This window comes from Hemicordylus capensis, chromosome 3, assembly GCF_027244095.1.
Source record: "Hemicordylus capensis ecotype Gifberg chromosome 3, rHemCap1.1.pri, whole genome shotgun sequence".
Taxonomy (NCBI): Eukaryota; Metazoa; Chordata; class Lepidosauria; order Squamata; family Cordylidae; genus Hemicordylus; species Hemicordylus capensis.
The window spans coordinates 60,358,996-60,378,749 of NC_069659.1; positions in this window are offsets into that span (position 1 = coordinate 60,358,996).

Sequence of the window (19,754 nt, forward strand, 5' to 3'; positions counted from 1 at the left end):
AAATATCAAACTCTTGTTTCTCCGTTAAAGTTGGCTTCCTGTTCAATTACTTGTGAAGAATAAGTCATTTCTCTGCAACACATTCTGCATGTACAGAATTCATGATACTGCCCTGTAGGATTTGGAGATCTTTGTTTTTTAATGGGATAGTTCATGAGACTGAACTAACCAGTTAACTAACCTGCCCACACATGAACTTGCCTGCATACTGCATTAGTCAGGGGAGGCTCTGCTTGTGCCCCTTTGCTGTTGGAGGTACAGAGGATGGTGATGTGAAGCAGGGCCTTTTCATCAGTGGCACCCAGCCTGTGGAATGCTTGGCCCTGTGACAGATCCAGCTGAGTAACTCTTTGGGTACATTTTGGCATCAAGGCAGGTCAAAGTGACTTTGTTTAGATGATTGTTCTTATGATTGGTTGGTTTTAGGTTTGGCTGCCATTTTCATATTATGCTGCACTGATGTGCTGTTTGAATGTTACATTGGTTTCTAGTTTGCTTTTTAATTGTTCTGATTATATCCTTGGTAGATGCAGAATATATAAATATACCCACTGAAGTTCACCGTATACATGTATTGCTTCCCAGCTGTGCCTTATTAATTTGTAATTTCCTTCACTGTACTGTCACTTTCCAGCACTTAACAAACAGAGCAGCAGGAAAGGTATTTAATGGATGTACTCATCTACTGAAATAGCCATAAAATTAAAGATAAATATATATCTGCAAACACAGTGACTTAAAATTATTTAACCACTTCCTTTTAAATGCTTATTGAATCCTTACAAGGAGGGAGGGTTTTTTCCGACTGCCCACTAGTATATATTTCATGCCTGCTATTAATAATAGTGGCTATAATTTAAAATACTGAACACAGTGAATTTATTTCATTTCTTTTTTTTCCTCCACTTGTTTCTGGGAAATGGGTGACAGAACATTAATTGGAAAATGGGGCAAACAGTTTGAATAATCAGTTAGATATATATATTCTCCTAACATAAGAGATCTTACTTTAATATCCCCTGCTAACTGGGCAGAGAGGCACCTTTTACCGTGGTGATTCTCTTTATTTAGCAGGGGGAGAGTAACTGGCGCTATCCACCCCCAGCACAGTACCTCCAGTGACTGTTGCTGGTGTCTATCTTATGTTTCTTTTAGATTGTGAGCCCTTTGGGGACAGGGATCCATCTTATTTATTTATTATTTCTCTGTGTAAACCGCCCTGAGCCATTTTTTGGAAGGGCAGTATAGAAACTGAATGAAGAAGAAGAAGAAGAAGAAGAAGAAGAAGAAGAAGAAGAAGAAGAAGAAGAAGAAGAAGAAGGAGTCAAAATAATCGACATAGCAATACCAGGGGATAGCAGAATAGAAGAAAAAGAAATAGAAAAAATCACAAAATACAAAGATCTACAAAGTGAAATTGAAAGGCTGTGGCAGAAGAAGACCAAAATAATCTCAGTGGTAATTGGCGCCCTGGGTGCAGTTCCAAAAGACCTTGAAGAGCACCTCAACACCATAGGGGCCACAAGAATCACCATCAGCCAATTACAAAAAGCAGCTTTACTGGGAACAGCCTATATTCTGCAACAATATCTATAACCATTGACAATAAAATTCTGGCATCCCAGGTCCTTGGGAAGGACTCGATATCTGGATAAAACAAACCAGTCAATAACACCTGTCTGACTGTGTAAACAAGAAATTAATAATAATAATAATAATAATAATAATAATAATAATAATAATCATTTTAATATACTTTCCTGAAGGTGCTCCAAGCTTGTGAGTTTGTGAAACCTGTACTTATTTCAGAAGAGAAATTACTTTTTACCACATGAACCAGATTTCCTTTCTCTTTTCATTTGTTTCATAAATAGTGTGTTCTTTCAGAGGAATAAGTTATTGAAATAGAAACACTGCTGAAATATCTTTGTTTTTAAAAAATAATATCCCAATCTGGCAACCAGCTGTGAACATTGCAGCTCAGGATTTATGTGCACCTGAAATATGTGGCAATCTAGCTAAAATAATCTGAAGGAACACCTTCTCCCTGCATAATCCGACCGCAGCATGGGAGGTAAAGTGTCTCAGTTGTGACACTTCAGCTGTGGAATCCTCCACCCAGGGTGATCTCCATTCACATGTTATGTTCAACACTGGTACGGGTGTACATTGTACACAGATACAGTTATTCAAGTCATATTAAACGCAGGTACAGTAGTACACTTCCTATCTATACCATACATTTGAGGGGCCTGTATCCAGGTTCACTTTTTAAATGAACCCAGATTCAGTCATTCACACAAAAGCATTTTGTTGCAGGTAAGGACCTGCTCTCTTTCTTTTAAAAGATTCCACTCGCTGTCCCACTCCTTGTGGCACTGAACCGATTAGGACCCCATCTGAACTGGTTTGGAACTGAACCTGCACATGAACCTCGGTTTGTGCACATCCATTGCCAAAACATCACTGTGCACATCACTGCTAAAATATAGTTACTTCCAAGACCACACACTGAGCTCATGCCGCATATCTAGGGGTGTGCATGAACGGTTCGGCGCAGAACTGGTTTGCCTTGAATTGGGCTGGTTCAAAGGTTTGATCGTAGACCAAACTGGGGTGGTTCGATCTTCAGGCCTGGTTCTGGCAGACCGGTTTCATGCTAAACAGGCAGCTAGGGATGGGGGCTGTGAGAAAGGTAGTTAAAGGGCCTCTTACCACCAACCTTGCTGCCTGTGCTGCCGCTCCCCACCCCCGGCGCAGCCCATAACAAAAGCACACATGCTCCTGCCTGTTTTACCAAGCTGCCCACTCTGTGGCAGTTTAGTTCTGGCCTCTGTGCATGCATGAAGGCCAGAACCAAGCCTCCACCAAGCTTGGTAAAAGAGACACGAGTGTGTGTACTTTTGTGATGGGCTGCGCTGGGGTGGGGAAGTCACGGAATAGGCAGCAAGCTTGGTAGGAAGAGAGCCTTTTAACTATCTCCCTTGCCAGCCCCCTCCCCCCCACCACCTCCCCTTCACAGAGCCAGGGTCTCCCCTATACTTGTAAAGGGGAATCCTTACTGGATTCCCTTTTAAAATATTGCTGCCTGAACTGCCATACCAATTTGATTGAATGGAGCAGACTGGCTGGTCAGCTCATTTGAACCAGCTTGGTGCAACATAGTTCAATTCAAATTGGTTTGAATTTGAACCAAACCTTGTTTTTTTGGTTAGTGCACACCCCTACCCAGATCTACCAGCTGAAAGTCTTGAACTCTACCATTGAAATTCATTCGTTCTGTCTCATTCACATCCTGTTATGACTTATGCCATATTTATTTTAGTCATACCTACCTATAGAGGAATGTTTATACTTTTATATTTGGCCAGTTTCAGTACATAATGAACAGAGTCAAAATTGAACATTCCTATCTCATGTAATGCGACAAATTACATGTAATGCGACAAATTAAATTTTGTCACTGACAAAAAATGGAAGTGGAAACATTAGGCAGGGTTCCAGTATAAACTTTGCAAGCTTATCTCACAAATCTGTGAGGCCTCATTCAGTGGCTCAGTTCTCTCAATACATAGGCCTTTTCCCCCCTTTCAGTTGCAGGAAATCCAAACACCTAGCACTTTTTGCAGTATATAAAATGCAATATTCTGTGGTTGGGGAAAATCCAGTTTTCCCTCAGCTAGCACACCTTTTGCTGTTTAGAATTTATCTGGAAGGCAGTTACATGGTGGTTATCTATTGGCTAGTGCCTGTGCATCTTTGATGGTGAGCAATCCATTCCTTTTGCCCTGTAATTTCATAAGCTTTTAAACAAATATAATTCTTTCAACTTGCTTAGAAGATAATGTATCTTCTCCTTTATTAAGCAGGAATGCTTAGGTAAGCATTAAAACAAGCAAGCAAACAAACAAAAAAACCCTGGTGAATTCTAACATACAAGTAATAGCCACCACTGAGAAATATTCACCTGTGATGAACTAATCCTTTCATGAATGATACCTTTTCCCTAGGAGCCTGCTTATTGGTTGAAGTTCCTAAAATCTGGTTGATAGAACCCTCTCATCTGGTTTCCTGGTTAAGGTACCCATGCTTTAGGGCTGGCTAAGAACTGGTACTCATTGCGGCCATTCACACGATTCCCAAGCCTTGCCTTCCCTGCAGATGATCCTTCATTGCTTGGTGGGAGCACGCTTGGTAGGAGCAGAGTAGGGCTCCTAAGGAGCAGGCAGATTGATCTGAGGCTGGGACTCATTTTCCCGGCCTCTATGTAGCCCACAATTCACTGTGCGACACACGTGATGCACTGAGGGAATCCCCCCAAGAGATGGACACTCTAGGCATCTGTCCCTGTGTCTGCTGGGGCTAAACATAGCCCCAGTGGACACACAAGGAGTTAGCTTGGGTTAAGAGGACATTTGCTCCCTTAACCTTGGCTAACAGCCAGGTTTGAAAGCCAGGCTAGGTGGCGCTGAGCTGCCAATATCGGGCCTGACCCTCGTGGTTCGCACATGCAGCCTAAACCCTGGGTTCGGCTGTGCGTGAGGACAGTCATATATTTTATTATTTTTATATAATTAGGAATGTGAATCAAGGCTAGAAGAAAGGCATAAAAGTTCTGGCCCCCTGGGGAAAGGAAAGTCTTTCCCCTCTTCCGTTTATACAAGCAGGATATTTGTAGTCCCCCTGCCCCCTTCTGACAAATAAGATTCAAATTCAAATTCAAATTCTTCAAATTCTTTGAAGTTCTGGCCATCTCACCTCACCTCACTGCTCCAATTCAGTACTTGGTCATTTCTTTAAGTCTTCACCTTTAGTCATATTACCTAACGCTTTTTATAAGAGAGACTGGAGTGTCTCACAGAGGTTCCCACAGAGGTTTTCACCAGCCCCTTGAAATGTCCAGCTTTCTGTTTGGGGCATATAATTCAAACACTTCCCTAAAAGATGACTTCCTCAGAATTGACTCCAAAGCTCTTCTGCCACCAAGGGATACACTAAAACTAGTGACATGTATCTGAATAATGAGTTGGATTCCCCCCCCCCAGCTTTCTGTAAACAATCATGCGTCAAGACAACCAAAGACAGCCAGTATAGCATAGTGGTTAGAGTGGTGGACTATGACCGGGAAGACCTGAGTTCAAATCCCCATTCAGCCATGAAGCTCACTGGGTGACTCTGGGACAGCCACTTATCTCTCAGCCTAACCTACCCCACAGGGTTGTTGTGAGGATAAACATAACTATGTACACCGCTCTAGGCTCCTTGGAGGAAGAGCAGGATATAAATGTAAATAAATAAATAAATAAATAAATAAATGCTGGCAAAGAGAAAATCACACAATGAATGTCTTACAGGTGGCTTTATTATTATTATTATTTATTTAAAACATTTATACCCCGCCCCTCCAGTACATTACTGCTTGGGGTGGCTCAGAACACATTTATTGATTATTTATGGTGGGCCTGATTGCTGTTTGAATCTTTGCTCCAGTTGAGTAGAGCTGAATCTGAAAACTGGAAAATATGTTTTAAACGGATGAAGTCTAATGTGAAAGAAAAGCCACTTGTACAGAATCAGAGTAGCAAACCAGTTTGATGGCTGGCTGGCTAGCAGCGTTCCCTCTTTGCACAAATGGGGAAATGCTTTATGGAGCTCACAGATGAACAGGAGAACAGGAGATGAACAGGAGACTGCTTAAAATACTTCATTCTCTAATAAGCAAAAGGCCAACATTCAGTTGCTTTTCATATTGTAACATATTGTAATATTGCTTAACATTTGTATAGCACTTTCAAGTGTTCAAAGCATTCCAAATGGATTATCTTGCAATCCTTACAACAACCTATAAGCTAAATTAGTATTATTATCCCCACATTGGGAATGGGAGGCTGTTCCTATGAAGCAGTTTGCCTAAAGCCTCCCACTGCAATGCACTCTACATAGGGCTGCCCTTGAAGACGGTTCAGAAGCTTCAGCCTTCAGCTGGTCCAGAGTGCTGCTCTGCAAGGATGCTTGTGGGTCCAAGTTGCTTCATGAGTGTCACACCTCTCCTGCGGCAGTTTCATTGGTTACTGGTCTGCTTCCAGGCTAGATTCAAGGTGCAGGTCTTGATCTTTAAAGCTCTACACAGTTTGAGGCCGTGGTACCTGTCATACCACATTCACCCATATGAACCTGCCATGGCCCTCTGCTCATCATCTCAGGCCCTGCTCGTGGCCCCGCCACTAACAGAGATCCAGTTGGAAGGGACTAGAAACAATACCTTTTTGATTGGGGCTCCTCAGCTTTGGAGCATCGTTCCTGAAGAGCTTTGCCTTGTTCCCTCCCTCAGTGTTTTTTTAAAACAACAACTAAAAACACATCTTTTTAAAGAGGCTTTTTAATGCCCCATCTTTGGTTAGATCTGGTTGGTTCTTTAGTTTTTCGTTTTTATCATTCTCAATGTTTAGCTTTTAAAATAACTTTTGATTTGAAACTTAGGTCTGATTCTGAGCCATTTCGGAAGCGCGGTATAGAAATTGAATAACTAACTAACTAACTAAATTCTGGCTATAGCCTGGACTTTTAAATTGTTTGCTTAATTTGGTTAGTTTTATTAGTTTTATTTTACATTGTATCTATTTTATTGTTGTGAGTCACCCCAAGCAGTAGTGTACTGGAGGGGTGGGATATGTATATATGTATGTATGTATAAATAAATACACACATACATAAAATAAGGCTGTAGTTCAGTGGAAGAGCATCCACTCTGCATGATGCAGAAGGCCCCAGGTTCAATCCCTGGCATCTCTAGGTAGGGCTGAGAGAGACTTCTACCTAGGGTTGCCATCTGGTGACCTTTGGCCTGGATTACCAACTATTTTTAACCGCCTCCAACTATTTCCATATTGGATGGGTTGTCCAGAGCCCAGGCCATCCAGCCTGACTCTCCTCCCAGCAGTGGCAGCTCACACTACTCAGTTTAATTTTGTCTGGTGCGCCTGGCTGCTGGCTAATTAAAGGCTCTCCAGAGGGAGCCGGGAGCCGGGAGCCCTGCTCAGCTTCTCCACCCACCCGACACCAGCTTTGGGCCATTGTCAGTGTAGTGCACTTGTGCTACTGTGTGTCATGGTTCTTGCACTGCCAGTGAGCAGCCAGCTGTCCGGCTGCCGCCAATTAAATTTGCTCCTGCAAGGGGAGCTATCACAGCATGCATCGCTGCCTCGGCATGCATCACTGACTCACTCATAAAGAGAGAGAACACACAGCAGCAGCCAGGTTGCGTGATGGCTGCGTGTGTGGGTGCTGCTGCTGGCTGCCTGGTTTGTCAAGTGTTTTGCAGCAGCTGGTGGCTGTGTCCTCTGAATGGCTCCAGGAGGGACTTCTTGATGCTTTCTACTTCTTCTCTGTCTTTCCGTCTCTCTCTACTCTGTGCTCCCTCCAGATAAGGAAACTTATGGGCTTCCGCACCACCACCACCCCTTATGAAATCCACCACTGGAGAGAAGGCTGGTGTTTGAACTTTGTGGAGAAGGGGTGCTTGGTGCTTCTTCTGCTCTTAAAAATAAAAGGAAAATGCACCATTTGTCTTGTGGGATTCTGTGAGGAGACTGGTGTTTGAAATGTGTGGAGAAAGGGGTGTGTGAGCTGTACTTCTTCTCAAATCATCCTTTTTTGTTGTTGCTGCAAAGGTTGCATATATCATACCAACTAGCATGTGCAAATTTTATGCTTTCTTTCTTTTTTTCTTTTTTTTTGCAAAGTGGAGACTTTTTAGCTACTTTTTTTAGCGAATAGAGCCAACTATTTCCACTTTTTTGGTGATGGATTTTGACTATGTTCACCATCTGGACCTGGCAACCCTACTTCTATCTGAAACTATGGAGAGTCACTGCCAGTTATTGTGGGCAATACTAAGGTGGATGGCCCAATAGACTAATCTGGTGTTAGGCAGCTTCCTATGTTCTTATCTAGTACTGTACATTCATACCAGAGATTAAGGCTTGGTGTGTCTTAGCCACTTTGCTATATCATCAAAGGTCACACAACTTGGGTACTAGCTGATGATTCAGGACTGTCAAAAGGCCAATGACTGACCCCCAAGACCCTGATGAAAAAAATGGTGGCAGCAGAACTATTGAGAAGGGCTACATTACTGCTACGACCACCATCATAGGTGGCAGTCCTTGACAGTGGCTGCAACACTCACCTGAAGATCTATCACTGGGGCACCCTTCACAGACTCACATTAACAATCCTTTTTTTAAAATATTTTTATTTAAAAGTAGAAGGGGAAAAAAGACATTATTCACTCTTGAGCTTCCAACAGCTACATATGGCATATTTCATATGACAATCCAAAATTTCACATTCACCCTTTAATAGTAATCTTTTCCCTCTCAACGTATATCACAAAAGGCAAAGATAGGGATATGGGTAATACAGTAATTACATTATACACTAATACACTGCCCTCGGCCCTCAATTTTAAGAAAAACCAAATCTTGGATGTGGATGTAGACCCTGTGCTATACTGAAACTTATAAAAGGCTCCCAAATTGCCACAAATTCACATTAACAATCCTAACATTTAACATTCCAAAGTAAAGAACACAAACACAAAATCTTTTCTAATGCTGGTACATCTTGTTGTTGCTATCAGCTGTTGCAAAAACGTAGGAGGCAATGAGACATTAAAATGATCTGAATGTTGAGTTACTCTGAATTTTGAAAATAGTTGGTCTTTCAGCATTCCAAGACTGGTCTTGGCTAAAGTAAAATAAATTGCCTGAGTAACCTGTTGGCTATCGACTTTTGGCTTGAGTTGAGTGCAGTCCTCTTAATGTAGGAACAGAGCGAAGCCAAGATGCTCTGCCTTCTTTAAAAAATAAAATAAAATTATGTGAACCTCTCCGTTTTTCGTTTAATGCCTTTGCTGAGGCCAATTTTGTCTTCAGCTGCACTTATGTAAGTTCAGTGAGATGTGACTTTTTCTGTACCAGGAAACAAGCAGCTGCAGTCCTAGTTTTGACTTTACAACCTGAACCAATTTTATTATACCTTTTACCTAGATAAAGTATTGAACTGTGGAAATAGTAAGGAAAAGTAAAGATGTTTTTGTGTCAAGGGGTTCAGAGTGTCATACCTTCTTTACAGAGTTCATACTCTCTGCAACCAAATCAGGGAAAAGAAAAAGCATATGCATATTTAGTTATATTTTGTTATGTTAGAAAATAGTTATATTTTCTGAAAGAGTATCCCTAATGCTTGTCCTTCTAGCTGTCATGTTTGAATCAAGCCTGGAGTACACAAGGGGTCTCACATGGGTGGTGAGCTGATTGGAAGAGAATATAAAGGAGCCCAAAGTTCTTGTACTCCTATTGTCCAAAATATCCATACTGCATCCAGGACTGAGGCAACTTGAGTTCAAATTCCCAGTCAGCCATGAAACTCACGGGGTAACTCTGGGCTAGTCATTCTATCTTATCCAAACCTCACAGGGTTGTTATGAGGATAACTATGTATACCACTCTGGAGGAAGAGTGGGATATAAATGCATATAATAAAACCTGAAATACAAGTTTTACTTATGAATGCAAAGTACAGGTGGCCCTAGTTATTCACAGGGTTTCTGTTCTTGCCTATAGGCACTAACAAGGGAACTGTGAATAACTAAACCTTACCCCTATGGGAATCCAGGGGTTAGGTTCCTTAAGCTAAAAAAGGACCAAAAAAAAAAAAAAAGCAGAAGGGAACGAAGTACAGTATATTGCTCTATATAAATGGCAGCTGGCAATGACATCAAAAGTAATTTCCAGACACCCAAGAATCACAGATACGGTAGGTGAATTTTGCCTGTTTTTAAAACCAGAGACTGGATCTCCCAGACCCAGCCACAGACACTCAAAAACATGATCCATGAGACTGCGGATAATGAGGGCCACCTGTAACTATAGATGCTTGCATTTGCTTGAAGTGCAATTCATTCACCCACCATCTCGTGTGGCTTAATAATCCCAACAGCTACAGTATGTAGCAAACATCCCCCTTAATGCAGAAGCATTGTTTATTAAATGACATGGCAACTGGCTCCTTCATGAAAAAAGAAAGAAAGGAGAGAAAGGAAAATACTTTGGCAACAGCATCGAAATGTTTCTGTCCTTCTTTTGGATGGAAAAACTCCCAAATGCTTGCCAAATGTGTGTTCCAAATTTCAGAAACTACAACAAGCTTGTAATGCCAACTGGGTCATTGAGAGGCTGCTGCTTCTGCAGACCAGGATTGCAGAGCTTTAGATGAATAAAAAGATGATTGGATATATTTTGATATTGAACCATATATTGAGCAGATATGTATGATCAACATATATACTGTACATAGAAATGCTCTTATCTTGAAGAAATATTTGACAAAATTGGTCAGCTGTTGGGAATCAGCTTGGAAATGCATTCTTTTTTCATAAACAAGTCCAAGCAAGCCACTTCCTTTTCTTAAAACACATCCAATTTTTCTGCATTTTACTGGTCTACACAAAGGACAATGACCAAATTGACTAAACTGGCACAGGAAGTATTTATATTCAGAATACAGCATGGGGTGAAGAACGGTATGATTGCTTCACTGTGTACTCAGGACCAGCTCATGCGGTTGGAAATGTAGAAATATGCTCAATATGGTATGGGTTGATCAATTGGCTCTTGGAGTCAATCTACATATGGAGTCAATCTACTGTATCTTATGTCAATCTACATAAGATACATAGTTGAAACTTACTATCACCAACCCCCCCAGCTGCATTGCAGCTGCTGATGCCTGCCATGTTTTTTCAGAGCAGCAACGGGGGGGGGGGTGTAAAATACTGATACTGTGAAAGCATCTACTCCCCTCTCCCCACAATACAAATATAGATACCTCTATTTTTTTTTCCCTACAGGGAAAAAAAATTCCCCTGCAAAATTCTCCCCTGCAGCAGGAAAATATTTCAACATACCCTTCCCACAACTACTCCAAAAAGGAAAGCCCTCAGTAGCTGCATTTCACTTTTTAAAAACTGATTGATTGATTGATTGATTAAGTGCCGACAAGTCAGTGTCGAATCTAAGTGACCACACAGATAGATTCTCTCCAGGATGATCTGTCTTCAACTTGGCCTTTAAGGTCTCTCAATGGTCTATTCATTGCTGTCGTAATCAAGTCCATCCACCTTGCTGCTGATCGTCCTCTTCAATTTCCTTAAACTTTCTCCAGCATTATAGACTTCTCAAGGGAGCTGGGTCTTCATATAATGTGTCCAAAGTAGGATAGTTTGAGCCTGGTCATTTGTGCATCAACTGAAAATTCTGGGTCAATTTGTTCTATGATCCAGTTATTTGTTTTCCTGGCTGTTTTCCTGGTATCCTCAAAAGTCTTCTCCAGCACCAAAGTTCAAAAGTTCCCTGATTTTTAAAAAATAGCAAAATGCAATCACAGATCTCTCATTAACACATAAACCATCTCACTTACCTGAGCTGTAAAATATTCATTTAGTGCTGCCCAATGATTGTAACTCTCTACCAACCTTTCATTGCTTCTTATATCAATAGCTGAATGAGTAAATCCTACATTGTTTTCTGTCTTTAAATGCTAGGTTAGAGTTCAGAATCACAGAAGTGAACAATATCCAGCCGTTCTACAATTGCCTTGATTTTGTGTTGCTTAATATTGGCCCACTAGTCTCACTTGGAGATGTGCCAGCTTCTTTCTTTGCTCATTCAGCTTCCCCACAACTAACCTTTGCCCAGCTCTTTATGGTCATCAAAAGAGCTGCTTTGAATGGATTTCTCAGCTGGCACGTATTTTCCTGATTAAACCCTGTCCATATCAATTACTATATATCCGGTCTCTTTTATCTTGTATGATATGAGGCAGTCAATTCATGGCAAGCTATCACTTTTTCAAGACAAACTGGATTTTCAGGCTATCAGTTCTTAAGAGATCGAAACAAAACCCAGACTTGTGCCGTTGGTTCATCCTTTGCCATGCTTTTCTGCTACCACACACATTAACAAACTTTGCGATCAGGGAGGGGCCATCACTCAGTGGTAGAACACACATCTTGCATGCAGAAGATTCCAGGCTCAATCTCTGGTATTTCCAGGTAGGGATTGGACAGACCGCCCTTTGAAACCCCGGCTGCCAGTTAATGTAGGCATGGCAGTACTAATCTAGATAGACTGTTGCTTTTGATTAGTTGAGTGCATGGCGGTGGTGGTCGTCATGCAGCAAGTCAACTCATTCACAAGAATGGGTTATGGGTACAACTCCACTACAATGATCCAAAAGTTACCTTGGGAATTAAAAACAAAAGTTTTGTAAATTAGTTTAGGAAGGAAATTGTACAGATTGCAAACTGCACTAGAAAAATCTATTTTGCATTAAACCTGTTTTTCCATTATAATGGCAGATCTTGATGTATTAAATTGCTATATTTAATAAAACACAGTTGCTTCAATAGCATTCTTTACTCAGTACAGCTAAACCTAGCTATGCTCTGTTTAAATCACCTCTCAGTTTAAAAGCAAATATTTGCAGATGAATGTCTATTATTGAGAGCGTGTGTATTGTAGCAGATAATTCTCTGGTTCAAATCTCTTCTCGCCACGAATTTGAATGGCCTTAGGCAAGCCACAGTCTCTCATACCTCCCAACCACTCACCTGCAATATAGGAATAAGAATACTGACCTAACTTGCAGGATTGTTGTAAGGGTTACTGAGAGCCAGACTAAATGCTAAGCTTAACCTCTGCTGGACAGAGGTGTAAAAGTGGTGTTCTCTTGTATTTAGCATGGGGAGGCCTGGCCCTATTCAAACCAGCATAATGTCCCTACACTGAGGCTATTCTCACAATGGGAGAGAAGAGAGCCCAGCCCAGTTTCACCCCATCATGAGAACCACTGGGCTCGTGGGCACAGAGGCATATCTAGGGAAAATAGTGCCTAGGGCAAGCACTGAAATTGTGCCCCCTGTCCAAACATCTGACACTCATCTTTCAGATAACTTTACCATAATATCAGCTGAAAAATACAAGTCAAGCTTGTTAATCTTTTAATATTTCAAAAACTATTTAGCAGTGGACGTAGCCAGACCAAAAATGCTGGAAAACGACAAATTTCAGTATGCTGGGGCTCCTGAAATACCCAAATACTATGTGGAGGTGTACTTGGAAAACTAAGCAGAAGTGCCTGTCTAATTCTCTACTATGCATTGTAGCATCACTATTACATAAGTTTTACAAATAAATGGAGAATTTGACTTTTCCCAGATACTCTGAAAATAATTAAAGGATATGCAGAGTAAACTGTGTCGCTGCTTGGAATATCTATATATATAATTCTCCTGGGTGTGCCCAGGAAAAATGTGTCCTGGCAGCCCAGCTGATTGGCTGGGCTACGGGGGCGCCTGATTGGTCCTGGCGGCACACCCAGGAGAACAGCAGCGGTGGCCATGGCCGCTGGTGGGCCCGGCCTGGCAGCGAAGGGGACAGGCGAGGAGCCGAGGCGCCGGGCCTGGCTGGGCGAGGCGAGGAGGCAGCGGGGGAAGCCGGGCGAGGCAGCGGCGGCAGGCCCGGGTGGAGCCGTGGGCGGCAGTGGCGGGCCCGGCCAGAGGAGGTGGCGGGCCGGGCCGGGAGGAGGCGGCGGGGGAAGCCGGGAGGAGGCGGCGGGCCCGGCCGGGAGGAGGAGGCGGGCCTGGCTGGGAGGAGGTGGCGGGCCAGGGGGAAGCCGGAGGAGGAGGCGGGCCCGGCTGGAGGAGGAGGCGGGGGAAGCCAGGCGAGGCGGTGGTGGGCCCGGCCGGAGCCACGGGCGGTGGCGGTGGGCCCGGGCAGAGCCCAACTAGAGGCACAGATGCTCTGTGCCCGGGCCCACTAGTATTTTAGTATTTCAGAAAGGCAGTTAAAATGAGAGAAAGAGAGCAAGAAACTCCCAGTGGACCTTAATACTAAGGATTTTACACTGATTCAAAGACAAACTCACCATTAATAGCCATACTATTAAGGCAACACATTTAACTCACTTATCACAATAACCAAACTAAGAGCAAATGAATACAATCCTAGCTCATAAGCTTCAGCTCAGTATTCACAAGCCCTGATTCTCTGTACATAGTGCCAAACTGAATATGTGTACAGTGACTTACATTATATTAATTTTTAAAAAAAATTACCTGTAGCCCCTTTGAGGGGCTTCCTACAGGCCATGGGGGGGGGGGTCTGCAAAGGCTCCCCCTCCCCCCACTGGCCTCTCGGGCCTCTCAGGGATTATTTGAGTATGTGCGGTGTCCATTTTTTAAAATATTTTTTTTTAATGGCCGCTGAAAACAAAATGGCCACCATGCATGCTCAAATGGCCTCTGTGAGGCCTGGCATGGCCTAGGGCCTCACAGAGGCCATTTGAGCATGCGTGGTGGCCATTTTGTTTTCAGCGGCCATTTTTTAATTTTTTTAATTTTAAAAAATGGCACTCTCCCTTCAAGTGGCACCCAGGGCATGTGACCTGCCTGCCCTACCCTAGATACACCCCTGTGTGGGCGAGCCTGTTGGTTCAATGGCGGCTAGCCCACCAAAGGAGCCCTCCTCTAAAACGGGGTTAGAGGAGCAAGCATTCAGCTAACCCCATTTTTTCGATCATAAGATGCTTCAGCATGGCTCCACACCGCAGTGACTCACACATTGACCCCCAACCAGGAGGCTGCAGCAAGCCTCCTGGCATTGGAGGTCCCCCCAACGAGTGCATGGGGCATGCTGGGACATCTGGGGGTCAAACAGCCCCCAATCCCCACCGTCTATACCCGTTCCGTGATGGAGCCGGTAATCATGTGGCAGATGATCCAGCTGCTCAGGGAGGGCTTGATGCTTGTGTTGCGGAGAGCGGGCTCCCCACCAAACCCCATCCAGCTCTCCACACTACTCATGTGGAGAGCCTCAGTGGCTTTTGCAGGTGCCTACTGTGTGATTCTTTTTAGACAATAAACCCTTTGATGACAGGGAACAATCTTCTTCCTATTATTCTTTGTCCTATGTAGATTGCTTTGACAACTTCTTTGTTGAAAATAATAATAATAATAATAATAACAACAACAACAACAACAATGACATCCAGACTAATGAAGTACATGAGGAACAAGGGGAAGTTTCTAGACTAACATACTACTGTCACTTGTGGGGGGATTAATTTTAACAACCTCCCATTACTCATTTGGTGGTCCATTCTACCACCAAAAATATGTCTCTGAGGGCTACACCTCAGTGACATATTTTCAGATGGCAAAGAGTGCTTCAAAAGGAAGAGGAGATCAGACAACATTCACCCTCCATGCAAATGTGCACACTGCTTTAGTCTGGAATATATCGTGCTGTACACGTGCTTCATTAGTCTGGATATCAGTAAAATAATATTAATAAATGTGATGTTGGAGTTCCACAATAGGATTTCCTAATGTCTTTTTCTTTGGTTAGAGGTAGCTGCAGTGTGTTTCTGACCTGGATCAGGGTTGCAGCTCTGGGGCTTAACTAGTAATAACAGCAAAATTCTCCAAATTCTGTCTTGGAAAACAATTTTGGGTGCTTGAAAGAGCTCACCTCAGAGGAGAGACAAGCTCTTCCAGTGCACAACACTCTTCTCTGTTTGGAGATGTTTGCCAGCAACACCTACCAGTCCCTCCCTCCACCTTTTAACAAGTTGTTAATAACAACTCATTCCCTCCTACTCTTTATTTACAGTCATCAAGGCAGTGAGTGGGAACAGTGGGGGCTCCTTTTACTTGTTTAGAAGGATGTGACAGCAGACCAGATTTTCTTTCTTTTCTTCCCCACCCCTCCACCCCCGTCCCCCACTGAACTTAGTTTCTTCATTGAAGTCAGGAGAAAAGCAAAGTGGCTCTTGAGACTAGTAGTCTAGAGCTTCTGCAGTGCTTTCAGCCTTTTCCCCCACACCATGGTAGGTCTGAGAAAGAAAGAAAACATTTGGAGCTCCACATATGCAGTTACATTTTGTCAGCTTTGGTCCTGGGTGGCAGCTGAATGGATAATTTCACACAGAATACTCTGGAACAATCTTATGTACCATCCCACTATTGACCTTTTCCAACATTTCTAATGACCAATCAGCTAAAACCTTGGCCTATTGTATATTATTTTGTTTTTAATTTAAGCCAAACATTTCTCCTGGGAGCACCTGTAATAGGTTTTCTGACCGTTTGTAGGTAGGTTTGTAGGGAGCACCTGTAGTAGGTTTTCTGATGGTTTGTGCTCAGCTGGTCTAATGCTGTGCTCCAGCACAAACAGCGATAGCGTCATTCTGCTGCCACTTGCATATATATTAGTTTAGCTCCATCAGCTGCCATCAGATATCAGTGAGGCCCCAGATGTCAACTAAGCCTTTAAGTCTAGCTAGTTCTCACATACAAGCTGCCACCAGCATCTGTTCAGCAGTGGTGGGTAAGATGGGTAATTACATGCTGACCACAAAATGAAAGAGTGAGGAATAGAGTAAAGAACATTCAGTACGTAAACAACTGAAATGGGGTTTGTTTTTATGACAGCTCTTAAGCCTCCTCTCTCAGTAACAGAAAGAACAGCAAAAATGGATAAAGAACATCTCTGCAAATAGCAGCGAAATTTGAATCTGCCCAATAACATAAATACCTGTGAGGGAGGTGTGGTTGTTGGTTTTGTGTGTGTGTGTGTGTGTTTTAAGATAGTGCCAATTAGGCTGTACGATGAAAATTACTAAACTGCCTTGTAAAATTCAACATTTTGAAAATTTAAATATATTAAAATAAATTGCAAAATTGAATAAATTACAAAATTGGCACGCTATAGATGCAGCTTCCCCTGGCCTAGTGCATTTACTTTGCAATTCTGGAGTTTCCTCCATGAGAACTGGGACCTTTTGGCCACCAAAATAAACCTGTCCGAGATGCCGCTTCTAACCAGACAAGGTCATTGTGGTTTCAGAAGACAACATCCCTAAAAGAAATTTCTCAAAAGGAAACTAACACAGTTGTCTGATATCTGGTTACTATGAGGATTAAGTATAATATTACTAGGTTAAACTGAAAGCGGAGTGTGTCAGAATATTACTTCTAGAAAAGGTACTGATTGGTACTTACAGATAACTGATGGAACATAGACTTTAGATATGCATACCTTTCCAGCTGTAAATGGGTTGGGGTAAATAGCAACATGTTTAGATTGTTATAGTTTTGCATCACAAACTTTGCATGTGCTGCAGAGAGTAACTCAATATCCTTTGAATATCCAAAACCATTTGAATTCAGAGGAGATTTAAATGTTGAAAAGGATCTGGGGGTGCGATATGGAAGTGAATTATATTTACTTTTTGTATGCTTGTTTCATATGTTTAAGCTTACTGTTCACTGTACTAATCTATGGACTTGTGATCATAGCTGCAGCACACAGAACTCTCTGCAGGGGAAGGAATGCAATATGGGCTCACTTTTAGCCACAGGGAGCACCACTCCCATGTTTTCCCCTTTCTCACTTGCGTATGTGCTCTCTCTCTCTCTCTCTCTCTCTCTCTCTCTCTCTCTCTCTCTCACACACACACACACACACACACACACACACACACACACACACACGGAGTAGGCGCTACTCTTGAACACTTATGCATCTATAAAATTGTTTGTTAAGTGTAGAATCCAAGGGAAAGAGTTGTAGTATGTAAGGACAAGGCAGTGGAGTGGATTCAGGAGTATTAATAGTTTAATGAAATAGATACTGAGGCTATTCTCACGATGGGGGAAAACTGGGCTAAGGGAGCCCAGTGCGGTTTCCCCCCATCGCAAGAACCACCAGGCTCGACGGCGAGCCTGGTGGTTCAATGGTGGCTAGCCCGCCAAAGTAGCCCTCCCCTAAAACGAAGTTAGTGGAACGAGTGCTCCGCTAACCCCCTTTTCTTGGTCATGAGACGCCACAGCGTGGCTCTGCACCATGGCAACTCATGAATAGACCCCCAACCGGGAGGCTGCAGCAAGCCACCAGGTGTTGGGGGTCCCCCCAGAATGCCCCATGCATGCCCCCCCTGGGACTTCCAGGGGGCCAGACAGCCCCTGATCCCCACCGCCCCTACCAGCTCGGCGACAAAGCCAGTAATCCCGTGGGCAGCTGATCTGGCTGCCCAGGGCAGGCTCCGTGCTCCTCTGTGGGGAGAGCGGGTCAAGCCCACTCTCCCCGCAGAAGCCCTGCAGGCTCTCCACACTGCTCGTGTGGAAAGCCTCATCATGTACAGGGAGCCAAGTGCAGACTGCTTTTCAGTGCTCTTGCTGCTGGCTGTTTGTTAGCCCCACCTCTACTCTAGGACTGGAATAAAAGTAACTAAAATCCCATTCACAAGCTGGCCTGGATCAAGGAATGGATTAACCAAAAACAGCACATTAAGGTGCCCTAAGACTCTTTGTTGGTTTGGCTGTAACAGACTAATATGATTATAGCTCTACAAGTTGTTACACACATGTACACACACACACACACACACATCTCTCAAAAGACATAAAAAGAATGATGAGGCTGTTCTGCACAGTTATTCAAATACTGCCCCGCCCAGTGTCCACACTTTAGACGCCCAACTTTGTGCAGTATTCCTGGAATTCTATATCCATCCCAATATTGCTACTTCCTTTCCAAAGCTCTGGAGAAAGATTGCTAATCCCATTAGCCATCACTCATAGGTTTGTGGGGTGGGAGGCGCTCCTTCTCCAGTCACATCTTTTTACTCTTTTGGAAACTAGGAAGGGGCCACTGCTGCTCCTGCTCACTCTGGGAGGCTGGCTAGTAAAGGGTACACGGAGGAGGGGCTGTTTAAGTTTGGAGGACTGGTGGAGCGGGAGAGGTATTTTCCTGACCCTCAGAGTTACTCAGAAGTTTACTCTGCAATTTGGGGAGAAGAAATATGATAATTTTTGAGCAATTATTATTTTGAGGCTAGAGGTTTTAAGGAAGGGTAAAGGAAAGCTGATTTCCCATCAATACTTCCTGGCCCACACCCAACACTCTTCTGTACATACTATAGGGCACGGGTTCTTTATACGTTTGGAAAATGCTATCTCAAGAGGAAAGATGTGCAGACTTAACACAACAAATGTGAATTTATTACACTGCAAAACTGATTATGCAAAAAGGCTCTAAATCTGCTTGAATTTAAAAAACTGAAAACCAGCTATGAGCATTAGCTCCACTTGTCAAAATGTACTTACCTAAATCTCAAGTTTAAATTAAAGCATATGAGCTACTTTCTCTTTCTGTGCGTCAACATATAAGAATCTTGGCCAGCGTATAACTTGACATGATTCAGACCATATGTTATCTCTCAAACAGGTGGGGGAAAGCTGATTAAAATGTGAGAAAAGAGAGGATGAAACTGTTAATTTTCCAAAAGTTCACTCATCATGTACATTTATTTTTAAAACAGTTTAAGTACTTTTTTTTAACAGCCAGATGTTTACCCATTTCTATTCTAACCATTTAGAGTGTAGTTTATTGAACAATACACTGATGCTGTACGTATTTACTTAGAAGCACATAACTGATTTCTGCTATCATTGAAATCTGGTTAGTTTTTCCCTGAGGGGTTTCAAATGCATTTTTGCATGCACACCTCCCATGAGTTGAAACTTCTTGTGGTAATTTGGAACAGAAAACCAGAGGTGGTTTGGGGCTTCTGAATGAGGGCTTCAAGGACCATTAGACTGAACCCTCTCCAGCCCACTGTGATCAATT